Here is an 11,883-nt window from a genome sequence, read left to right as displayed (position 1 = left end):
AATTGAATAAATTCTGTTTTCGTGGCTGCCTGCATGTTAAACTTAATTGTTACACCTGGTAAAGCAGCCACACTGACCATTTTATTAAAGATATATAGAAACATTTTCATTTTCACTTGAAATACTAACATGAAAAAAATATGTTGGTCTAGCTAAAGTTAATGCTTATAGAGAACAGTTCATGATGAAGTAGAATCTGTCATAATGAAAATAGCAGGGGATATTAATGTCATTAATGGGTTTTCTAACATATAATTGGAATTTAAGTAAGTCTACTTTGTTATCATTTACAGGATAGATATGACATGAAGGGATTAGCTATGCATTCTGATTTCAATACTGCTTGGAAACAAGCCTACGGGGTTGCAGCTCCAGAATAAATTAAGTGAGTATCCAGTTACCCATCACAATATCACTTATTACAAAACCATTATCCCATTAGTAAGTCGCTGTACTGGGTTTGTTGACGATGATAGAGGAATATTAAAGCACTCATTAATAGATCTGCCACCTTCTGCCAGAGCCTTTACAAAAGGAATAAGCAGAAGAGTAAAGAACGGCTCCATGTAATGAATGTATTGAAACTGTCTGGAATAATGAACCTTTTGATGTGGGGGTAAACTATCATTATTTGTCAGCTATGGACTTCAGACACAGGCACCAGCTGGAGATATCATCATTTCATTCAACCTGTCTATTCATATTCAGGAGACCCAGGAGGCAAAAAGAGCAGGGAACACATGTGCAACGTAGAATATGCAGGAGCGCCATTGTCTAAGAAGCAAATCTTTTCAAATTACTGCAATGTCAGGATGTAATGAGAAAGATAGGCAGTGCAATAAAGCTTGGACAATAAACAAGTCACATCTGACATCCTAGTAGGTCTGCTTGAGTAAATATGGTAATATGACAGCTTTGATAATCCAAGGCTCACAGAACAACAAACTCTCACTGCTTTGATATCTGTGTGCATTTGAAGAGCCACGCATTAGATAAAATGAGCAGTGCAGAGCAGCGTGATGCATATACGCTGAGTGGCAATCATTTGAAAGGTATAACTGGTGATTCTGCAGTGAGCATAACAGAAAGTCCACATCTCTTCATCCTTGAAGGTTAGAAATGTGCACCTAATAAAAATAAATGACCAGGCCGATTTCAGGTTAAGTGTCAGTTGATTTCGTCGATACAACTAATAAGAGAGTCACAGCTCATAATAGGGCAGAATGGACCCATGATATGTAGTACTCCTCATTTCTATATATTTTGCTAGGAAAATAGGAGATAGCTCCAGCAGTTTATGTATGTTTGCACATTTCAATAAAGTATTAAACGCAGCAACAGAGTTCTTCAAGTAGTCTTTCAGAATAGTTTTCTAGGCCTACTGAAGGTTATTCAGCAGAAATGGTATAAAGTTTTGTGCAGCACCGTGGTCCAACATGTCTTACTTCCATTTGTCAGCCCAGCCAGAGGCAGACTGTCGACACAATAATGGACTTCCTGTGATGTCAGTACTAACAGGGCTGAAATTAGTAAGCAATTAATCCATTAGTCTAATGGATTACAATTATTTGGTTAAAAAAGTAAAAAAACAAAACACAAAGTTATAAATGACCCAATGGTGATGTCATGAAATGACATGCGGCAACAAAACGTGAACATTTTGAATTCAGCGCAGTGAAATGAAAAAGTTTAAGCAAGAATATTTGCTAATTATCTACAAATTCTTGCAGATTAATTGTCAGTCAGTTGACAATAACCAAGAGCTGGTGTGATGTATATGGAGGACCACAAGAGCCACGCGCATCGAAATAAAAATTTCTGTGCTTTAATAATGAATTGTAGAATAAATTCTGCAATTGTAAATTCATTTTTGAATTCCAATTTAATAAACTGCATTTCAAAATCCTTTTTCCAATTGCATTTCAAAATCCTTTTTCCAATTGCACTTTAATAAACTGCATTTTAAAATCCTTTTTTCAGTTGCAATTTAATAAACTGCAGTTCAAAATCCTTTTTCCACTTGCAATTTAATAAACTGCAGTTCAAAATCCTTTTTCCACTTGCAATTTAATAAACTGCAGTTCAAAATCCTTTTTCCACCTGCAATTTAATAAACTGCAGTTCTAAATCCTTTTTCCACTTGCAATTTAATAAACTGCAGTTCAAAATCCTTTTTCCACCTGCAATTTAATAAACTGCAGTTCAAAATCCTTTTTCCACTTGCACTTTAATAAACTGCAGTTCAAAATCCTTTTTCCACCTGCAATTTAATAAACTGCAGTTCAAAATCCTTTTTCCACTTGCAATTTAATAAACTGCAGTTCAAAATCCCTTTTCCACCTGCAATTTAATAAACTGCAGTTCAAAATCCATTTCCCTTTCCTGTTCGCTCCGGGATTAGCTGCTGGATTAGCTCCTGGATTAGCTGCTGGATTAGCTCTTCGATTAACAACTTGCTGGAGGCTATTCAAATTAGCCACACCGTGGGATGTAAGGAGCTCTCTGATTGGTTGGTCAGACACAGGCTGTCTGCCAGCCTGGATTTTTCTAGCTCATAGCTTCTCCCTGCTAAGAAGCGTGTGTGCTTGTACAAAGGCCGTTCAGCCTCGGGATTTACACTCGGCTCGACACGGATATGTGAAGAATGAAGGGACCCTGCAGCGAAACGGAGAGCCCAACCTCTGACTGAGTACTTGTTTACGCAGTCTGACCACCTGTTGAAGGTAAGGTGCTAACGTGGCTAACGCTAGCATCACCGCACGTAGCCCCGTTATTTTAAGGTCATCTTAGCTAATGAAAGTTTTACGTCGCAGCTGTACGAGCTCGCTACGTGTTTTGTAAGCTGCTGTGCTCTTCACAAATAAAGCTGGAAGCAGCTCAGACTGTTAGAACCAGCACTGAGGCCTGTTACATTTATACAGTGTTAGAGCAATGGCTGCAACCTACAGCCTTTAAACTAGCGATTACAATGCTGACAGTAAACTCGTCAGTCCAGATGTTACCACATTACTTTGTGATACTTGGAGTTAAAACAACTGAGACAGGCTGATTAAAATAACAGCTGTCAGTTCTCTCATTCCTTATATCAAGACTGGAGATCACACTACTGATTTCAGTTCATTTAATATGTGAGTGCACAGATTCATTCTCAACTGGACATAAATGATGATCAAAGGTTGTATATATGATGAATTCATCCAATCCCAGCCTCTAACACAGTGCGCTGAATCTTAGCTTTGAATGTCCAGTATATTCTAATCAGTGCAATGTAAGCATTCACTGAACCTACAGTATCTACACCTGTGTGGCAAATGTGTGGTAAAGATACAGATAATGAAATTTAATTATTAATACAATATACATCATGAAAAATGAAAGCTGAAATTGATTCAGTTTAGTACTTTTCTCTGTATGCTCTGTGATTATAAAGGCCTTAAATTCTGTGATATATACTGTAAATGATTTTCACAGAGGTCTTAAAGTAGTTAAATCACTGCTGATAGTCTGGTTGTTTGTATTTTCACATGTTTTTGTGTCTATAGGGCTATTTGATGACGATATGAACTCCTCTGGGAGATGAGGACACACCCACATCTGTTCCATACTGCAGCCATTGATGGTGTTACAGCTCTGAGGCAGCTTTGGGCCATCAGACGCACACACTGGAAAACCAGCACCTGGACTTCATGCAGGAGAGACGGCCTCAGTGATGATGGACTCTGCATCCTCTACTTTACCTCTAATCTCTTTCTTCTTTAACACACCATTAAAATCACTCCAAAAGAGTGTAAACTTACTGAGGAAGTCTCTAACTTGTACACATTTGTACTTTTACTTGTTTTATGAGTTATTTTTAAGAAGAGTAAAGTTATTCACATAAAGTTGTTATTCTTCTGTATTTATTCTTTTGTATCATGTACCACAGTCATTCTCTCTCTCTCTCTCTCTCTCTCTCTCTCTCTCTCTCTCTCTCTCTCTCTCTCTCACTCACACACACACACACATATATCATTCAGCTTCAGCAGTATTTCTATTCATCTTATGAATTCCAGTCTAATGTCATTTCACTGAGTTCAGTTTTGGTCTTAAACTCCAGAGAATACCACCTGGTTCAACAATCTTTTTATCTGATTATTGGCAAAATGTTTTCTTCTGAGAGATGCTCCTAGAGCTGAAATTGAGCCCAGAGAAACAACAAAGTTTAGTTCCTCTGGATTTTCCATGGGAAATTGTTTTATCACTCATCCAGGGCCCTGTTTCAGAAAGCCGGTTTAGAAAACTCAGAGTTAAAAATGATACTCAGGGTTGAGTAACCCCGAACTGTCCAACTCGGAATATTCGGTTTCAGAAAGGCTGATAACAATTAGTTCAATCAACCCGGAGTTGCTTTAACCCCAAGTTAAGCACGCACATAAAGCCCTGATTAGTGGAGCACAGATTAAGCGAGTCACCATGGAGACGGAGGGAAAGAAGGCGCGGTCAATGTATTTTACAGCGCTTGAGGCCGAAATTCTGATGGCAGCATATGCCGATAACATGCAAATTTTCCGGAAAAAAAGTAACACAGCCTCAGCTGCAAAAGAAAGGGAGCATGCATGGCAAAACATAGCCGACAGAGTCAATGCGTGAGTGTTAATTCAAACATTGATCTAGGGATTTCCACCCATTTAACACGTTATTTTATTATATTTCATTTTATTTTTTGTTTTATACATTTTATTTTGTGATGTGATGTGAGCGCAGGTGCAACCCAACAGGCCCCAAACGTTCCTGGCAGCAAGTAAAAATGAAATATAAAAATATAGTCCAAACAGGTGTAATTGTATTATGAGCCATAGTGCTTGGTCTGTTTGTCCTATGTAAATCAATTGCAGTTAGAGGCTACATTATTTTTCTTTCTGTAAGCACTTATTGAAATTATCTGAGCACATTACAAGTACATATTTGCTTACTCAGTATGCTCAAATGTGACCCGTTATAGCCAACAGAAAAAAAGGCCCGAAAAACAGGTGGGGGTCCTCCACCACCACTCACAGAGGCGGAGCAGTTGGCCCTCAGCCAAAACAGTGGGCGCTCTGTGGCTGAAGGCATCTCTGCGGGGACATCCTCTGAGTCAATAACCCCGCAAGACACAAGTGCCTACATAAGAGGTTAATTACTATACTCCATTACTTTAATGAAATAATTTGTTAGTTTGAAATGCTACAGGGAACTATGTACCTGTACATTAATGCTGTGGAAAGACTTCCTGTTCACATAGTCTCCTTCATTTACTGAAGGAGCAATGATTGGAATGTGAGTGCCATCTATACAGCCAATCACGCCTGGGAACCCTGAAAATAAATGTAAAATTTAAGTAGTCGTTCAAGCATCACCACATCATGAATTAGGTTTTGTTCATCCTGATACCTGCAATTTTGTGGAATCCCTCTTTGATAAATCTTGTGGGTCTATGACCGGGGAACACCACAAACGAGTACAGGAGACGTTTCAGTGCAACTGTCACATTCCTGACTGCCCGACAGACGGTAGCCTTGGAAACGTGCTCAGCGTCACCAGTATTATACAGAAAGCTCCTGTTTGCAAAAAAACGAAGTGCAATACAAATAATATGTACAGAACTGAGAGAATGTCCGCGCATGTCTCACATGAGCAATATAAGGCCTGAGGATGTTATTCAAATAAATTATAGATTGTGCTGAAAAACAGTAACGTTCACACAGAAAATCATCAGGAAATGATAAAATGTCCAAACGCGCTCTAATCACTCTCTCCCGGCGGAGAGCTCTGCGGAGAATTTGGGCTTCAACATCTACTGGCTCTTCAAGGAAGGGGCACGCCATGTCTGACACTTCCTACAGTCAGGTTTCCGACAAAGAGGCGGAGACAGTCAGGGTTAGTTGAAGTAAACCTGCTAGGGGGCAGGTTAGCTTCACGGAGTGTGTCGTCATAGTAACTCACTCAGAATTAATCTAAACTCGCTTTGTGAAACCGAAAACCCAGAGTTTTCGTTAACTCAGGGTATACTTACTCAGAGTTTGCACTAAACCGGCTTTCTGAAACAGGGCCCAGGTGATTTCTCCAGTGTCACGGATGAGTGATGAATGTATCTCCCACTGGAAACCATTGTGTCCAGTTAAAGTCATTCGTTTTCTTTTAAGGAGAGTTGTTAGATGCTGTGCTCATGAGGACAATAGGTTTTAACTTGCAGCACAATACAAAGCTGCCATACTGGATCAACGATCAAAACACTTAATTGAGCAGAATTAAGGCAAAATGTAATATCCTCATATGATGACACATCACACATGACCCAGCATTGTTCTAAGAATGCAAACTTTCTTATTGGAAGTTTCCACAGCTGCCAGAAAGGGACAGATTTCTGGCTGGTCTTAATGAGTGGTCGTTGCTCTCTCGTTTTCTCTGGAATCGCGGCACAGAGGCTGTAACACCCATGATAAGCGCTGAGGTGTGTGTCCCTGTCAGAAATCAGCCATCCTCAGCTTCCAGGTTAGGAAAAGTGGAACCAGAAGATATTCAAATGCATCTCTCCACAGCTGCTGATTAATTCTACAAAAAACAAAGTTTGTTAAAAACATTTGCAGGTGAATCACCACTGATTTATCAGTGACATCCATTTACTCAAAAATTACTGACAAGTGGACAACTAGAATATATAGTTTATAATTTCAAAAATGTCCTGTACAAAATGAACTATATATGACAAATGTGGTGCTTGTGGAATTTTTAACAAGGACCCTACAAAACTTTACTCATGCTGCCAAACTTTTGACAGCTAGGTGTGCAGTTCCTGCTTTAAATGCATTCACTTTTGAGATTAAAAAACCTAAGTGATAAGAGGCCAGAAATGTTTGAACTTGCTTATGAACCTAAATCACTGAGGCCGTCTCTCCTGCATGAAGTCCAGGTGCTGGTTTTCCAGTGTGTGCGTCTGATGGCCCAAAGCTGCCTCAGAGCTGTAACACCATCAATGGCTGCAGTATGGAACAGATGTGGGTGTGTCCTCATCTCCCAGAGGAGTTCATATCGTCATCAAATAGCCCTATAGACACAAAAACATGTGAAAATACAAACAACCAGACTATCAGCAGTGATTTAACTACTTTAAGACCTCTGTGAAAATCATTTACAGTATATATCACAGAATTTAAGGCCTTTATAATCACAGAGCATACAGAGAAAAGTACTAAACTGAATCAATTTCAGCTTTCATTTTTCATGATGTATATTGTATTAATAATTAAATTTCATTATCTGTATCTTTACCACACATTTGCCACACAGGTGTAGATACTGTAGGTTCAGTGAATGCTTACATTGCACTGATTAGAATATACTGGACATTCAAAGCTAAGATTCAGCGCACTGTGTTAGAGGCTGGGATTGGATGAATTCATCATATATACAACCTTTGATCATCATTTATGTCCAGTTGAGAATGAATCTGTGCACTCACATATTAAATGAACTGAAATCAGTAGTGTGATCTCCAGTCTTGATATAAGGAATGAGAGAACTGACAGCTGTTATTTTAATCAGCCTGTCTCAGTTGTTTTAACTCCAAGTATCACAAAGTAATGTGGTAACATCTGGACTGACGAGTTTACTGTCAGCATTGTAATCGCTAGTTTAAAGGCTGTAGGTTGCAGCCATTGCTCTAACACTGTATAAATGTAACAGGCCTCAGTGCTGGTTCTAACAGTCTGAGCTGCTTCCAGCTTTATTTGTGAAGAGCACAGCAGCTTACAAAACACGTAGCGAGCTCGTACAGCTGCGACGTAAAACTTTCATTAGCTAAGATGACCTTAAAATAACGGGGCTACGTGCGGTGATGCTAGCGTTAGCCACGTTAGCACCTTACCTTCAACAGGTGGTCAGACTGCGTAAACAAGTACTCAGTCAGAGGTTGGGCTCTCCGTTTCGCTGCAGGGTCCCTTCATTCTTCACATATCCGTGTCGAGCCGAGTGTAAATCCCGAGGCTGAACGGCCTTTGTACAAGCACACACGCTTCTTAGCAGGGAGAAGCTATGAGCTAGAAAAATCCAGGCTGGCAGACAGCCTGTGTCTGACCAACCAATCAGAGAGCTCCTTACATCCCACGGTGTGGCTAATTTGAATAGCCTCCAGCAAGTTGTTAATCGAAGAGCTAATCCAGCAGCTAATCCAGGAGCTAATCCAGCAGCTAATCCCGGAGCGAACAGGAAAGGGAAATGGATTTTGAACTGCAGTTTATTAAATTGCAGGTGGAAAAGGGATTTTGAACTGCAGTTTATTAAATTGCAAGTGGAAAAAGGATTTTGAACTGCAGTTTATTAAATTGCAGGTGGAAAAAGGATTTTGAACTGCAGTTTATTAAAGTGCAAGTGGAAAAAGGATTTTGAACTGCAGTTTATTAAATTGCAGGTGGAAAAAGGATTTTGAACTGCAGTTTATTAAATTGCAAGTGGAAAAAGGATTTAGAACTGCAGTTTATTAAATTGCAGGTGGAAAAAGGATTTTGAACTGCAGTTTATTAAATTGCAAGTGGAAAAAGGATTTTGAACTGCAGTTTATTAAATTGCAACTGAAAAAAGGATTTTAAAATGCAGTTTATTAAAGTGCAATTGGAAAAAGGATTTTGAAATGCAATTGGAAAAAGGATTTTGAAATGCAGTTTATTAAATTGGAATTCAAAAATGAATTTACAATTGCAGAATTTATTCTACAATTCATTATTAAAGCACAGAAATTTTTATTTCGATGCGCGTGGCTCTTGTGGTCCTCCATAGATGTACCAAAAAAACTGGGTTTTCAATAACCATTCCCATGTCTGCAGACCAAAGAAATTTTGGAAATGGTATATTTTCAATATGTGATGCATTGTTATATTTCATATGAACGCACATTGTTATCCACTATCCACAGTATCTAGAGATACTAATGTGACTCTTAGTCCCATGAGGATATCCAGGCACTTGTGTTAAATATTTTTTGTTCCCCTGACTAAACAGAATTCAATTATCAGGTAAAGCATGCAGTAATAACATTGTTGTCTGAGAGGTAAACAATATTCCAGATTCAGGGAAAAGGGTAACTTATGATGCACTGTAAGGCTGAAATAATGAATCAAGAGTCATTTCTTCAAGTCTAAACTGCCAGTTATGTTGATGGCGATTACATTACAGCAGGGGTCTCGAACTCCAGGCCTCGAGGGCCGGTGTCCTGCAGGTTTTAGATCTCACCCTGGGTCAACACACCTGAATAAAATGATTCAACACATCGGACTACAAACACGCACATTACCAACTCCGGAAGACGATCAAAGCAGCCAAACGTGAGTACAGGGACAGGGTGGAGCAACAGTTTGACAACCCTCGGAGTATGTGGCAGGGACTAAACACAATCACAGACTTTAGAGGGAAAACCAGCACACCGCAGACCACGGCCTCTCTGTGTGAGGATCTGAACGTATTCTACGCTAGATTCGACACAGCGAACACCATGAGACCGGACAGTGTGCGCACCGCGGATGACGTCAGTGCGCACACTGTGTCTGAGGAGGATGTGCGGAAGTGCTTCAGGAGGGTGAACGCACGCAAAGCTACTGGTCCGGACGGGATTCCCGGCCGCGTCCTCAAGTCATGCGCGGCTCAGCTGGCTGGAGTGTTTACACACATCTTCAACCTTTCCCTCTCTCTGTCTGTAGTCCCAGCCTGCTTCAAAATGGCAACCATCGTCCCTGTACCCAAATCCTCCACCATCTCCTCATTGAACGACTGGCGACCTGTAGCCCTGACCCCCATCGTGAGCAAATGCTTCGAGAAGCTGGTCAGGGACTTCATCTGCTCTGCACTACCCGACTCACTGGACCCTCTACAGTTCGCATACCGCCACAACAGGTCCACTGATGATGCCATAGCCCTGACACTCCATGCTGCCCTGTCACACCTGGAGAAGAGAGACACGTATGTGAGAATGCTGTTTGTAGATTACAGCTCAGCATTCAACACCATCGTTCCCTCGAAGCTGGACAGGAAACTGCAGGATCTAGGACTGAGCAGCTCCCTCTGCAGCTGGATCCTTAACTTCCTGTCTGACAGACGCCAAGTGGTCAGGCTGGGCAGCACCACCTCATCCCCCATCACACTGAACACTGGTGCTCCACAGGGGTGTGTACTGAGCCCTCTCCTGTACTCACTCTACACCTACGACTGCATGGCCACTAGAAACTCCAACATCATTGTGAAGTTTGCGGACGACACTACAGTGGTGGGTCTTATCACCAACGGGGATGAGACGGCCTACAGGGAGGAGGTCAGCGCCCTGACCCACTGGTGTCAAGACAACCATCTCACCCTCAACGTCGCAAAGACAAAGGAGTTGATAGTGGACTTCCGGAGGTGCAGAGAAGTACACACCCCCATCACCATCAACGGCGCCGCTGTGGAGAGAGTGAGCAGCTTCCGCTTCCTTGGTGTACATCTGGCTGAGGATCTTACGTGGTCAGTACACATAAACAAAACAGTGAAGAAGGCGCAGCAGCGCCTCTTCTTTCTCAGGAGACTGAAAAGATTTGGCATGAGCCCCCGCATCCTCAGGACCTTCTATCGCTGTGCCATTGAGAGCATCCTCACTGGATGCATCACCACCTGGTACGGCAACAGCACCGCTTACAACCGCAAAGCTCTCCAGAGAGTAGTGCGGTGTGCTGAACGGATAATTGGAGGTGAGCTTCCCTCCCTCCAAGACATCTACAGGAAGCGGTGCCTGAGGAAAGCGGGGAGGATCATCAAGGACTCCAGTCACCCCAGCCATAAACTGTTCAGACTACTTCCATCAGGAAGGAGGTTCTGCAGCATCCGGTCCCGTACCAGCAGACTGAGAGACAGCTTTTTCCACCAGGCCATCAGACTGCTGAACACGTCATAGACACCTCATCTTCACTACTGGAACTTCAACATTATGCACTCCATACTGTACATTAATGCCACTGTTTTGCACATGTCAACTACCAACCTCTGTATATTTTATATATCTTATTTTATTATTTACTCTATTCCATTTGTAAAATATGTATATACACACTCACATACACACACACACACACACACACACACACACACGTAGAGAAACATATTTAGTATACACATCCAGTAATGCATATACTCTTATATATTGTACATATATTTATTACTTTCAGATTTAGCCATTCTTATATTTTCCTTTTTTACGTTATTGTATTTTTGCACAACTCTGTTGCTTGTGAAGCTCGCACACAAGAATTTCACTCTCATGTACTGTACCAGTGTACCTGCACATGTGACGTGACAATAAAAGTGATTTGATTTGAAAATGATTAGTTCATTACCAGGCCTCTGGAGAACTTCAAGAAATGCTGAGGAAGTAATTTAGCCATTTGAATCAGCTGTGTTGGATCAAGGACACATCTAAAACCTGCAGGACACAGGCCCTCGAGGCCTGGAGTTCGAGACCCCTGCATTACAGCATCCCATAAAATCCTGAATGATTATACTAAAGCTTGGCAACAATTTGTCCACACAGTTGAAATATTTCTATTAGTCAAGTATAAATGAAATCCATCTAAATGCCTGGCATTACCTGTTCTGAAACCAGAAACAACTGAAGTTCATATGTCCAAGACAGAGCCATCAGCCAACAAGACTGATGTCTAGAATAAGCATCAAGTTTGATCAAGCTGTGATTAAAAAACAAAACAAAAAAAACAACAGAAGAAAAAAATGAAGGAAAGGATGACCCTGGGAAGATGAAAGAGAAGTGTCTCTTTGCAAGTACTTTTTATTTAGTGGACTTGGAAAAAAGCGGCTTTTGGGAGTTGCTGAAGACAGAAAATATTGGGCAGC

At 41.0% G+C, this 11,883-nt stretch overlaps 1 long non-coding RNA gene across 1 annotated transcript; it reads right to left on the bottom strand.

Moving 5' to 3' along the window:
- Window positions 1-6,455: 6,455 nt before the first annotated feature.
- LOC134632334 (uncharacterized) lies at window positions 6,456-8,310 on the bottom strand. Its single transcript, XR_010094496.1, has 3 exons — window positions 7,883-8,310; window positions 6,891-7,063; window positions 6,456-6,570 (listed from the first exon to the last, which is right to left on the bottom strand). It is a non-coding gene; the product is annotated as an uncharacterized LOC134632334 (long non-coding RNA).
- Window positions 8,311-11,883: the final 3,573 nt, after the last annotated feature.

This window comes from Pelmatolapia mariae, linkage group LG7 (genome assembly GCF_036321145.2).
Source record: "Pelmatolapia mariae isolate MD_Pm_ZW linkage group LG7, Pm_UMD_F_2, whole genome shotgun sequence".
NCBI lineage: Eukaryota > Metazoa > Chordata > Actinopteri > Cichliformes > Cichlidae > Pelmatolapia > Pelmatolapia mariae.
Note: the sequence above shows the minus strand (reverse complement) of the source record. Positions and strands in the feature narration are given on the sequence as shown.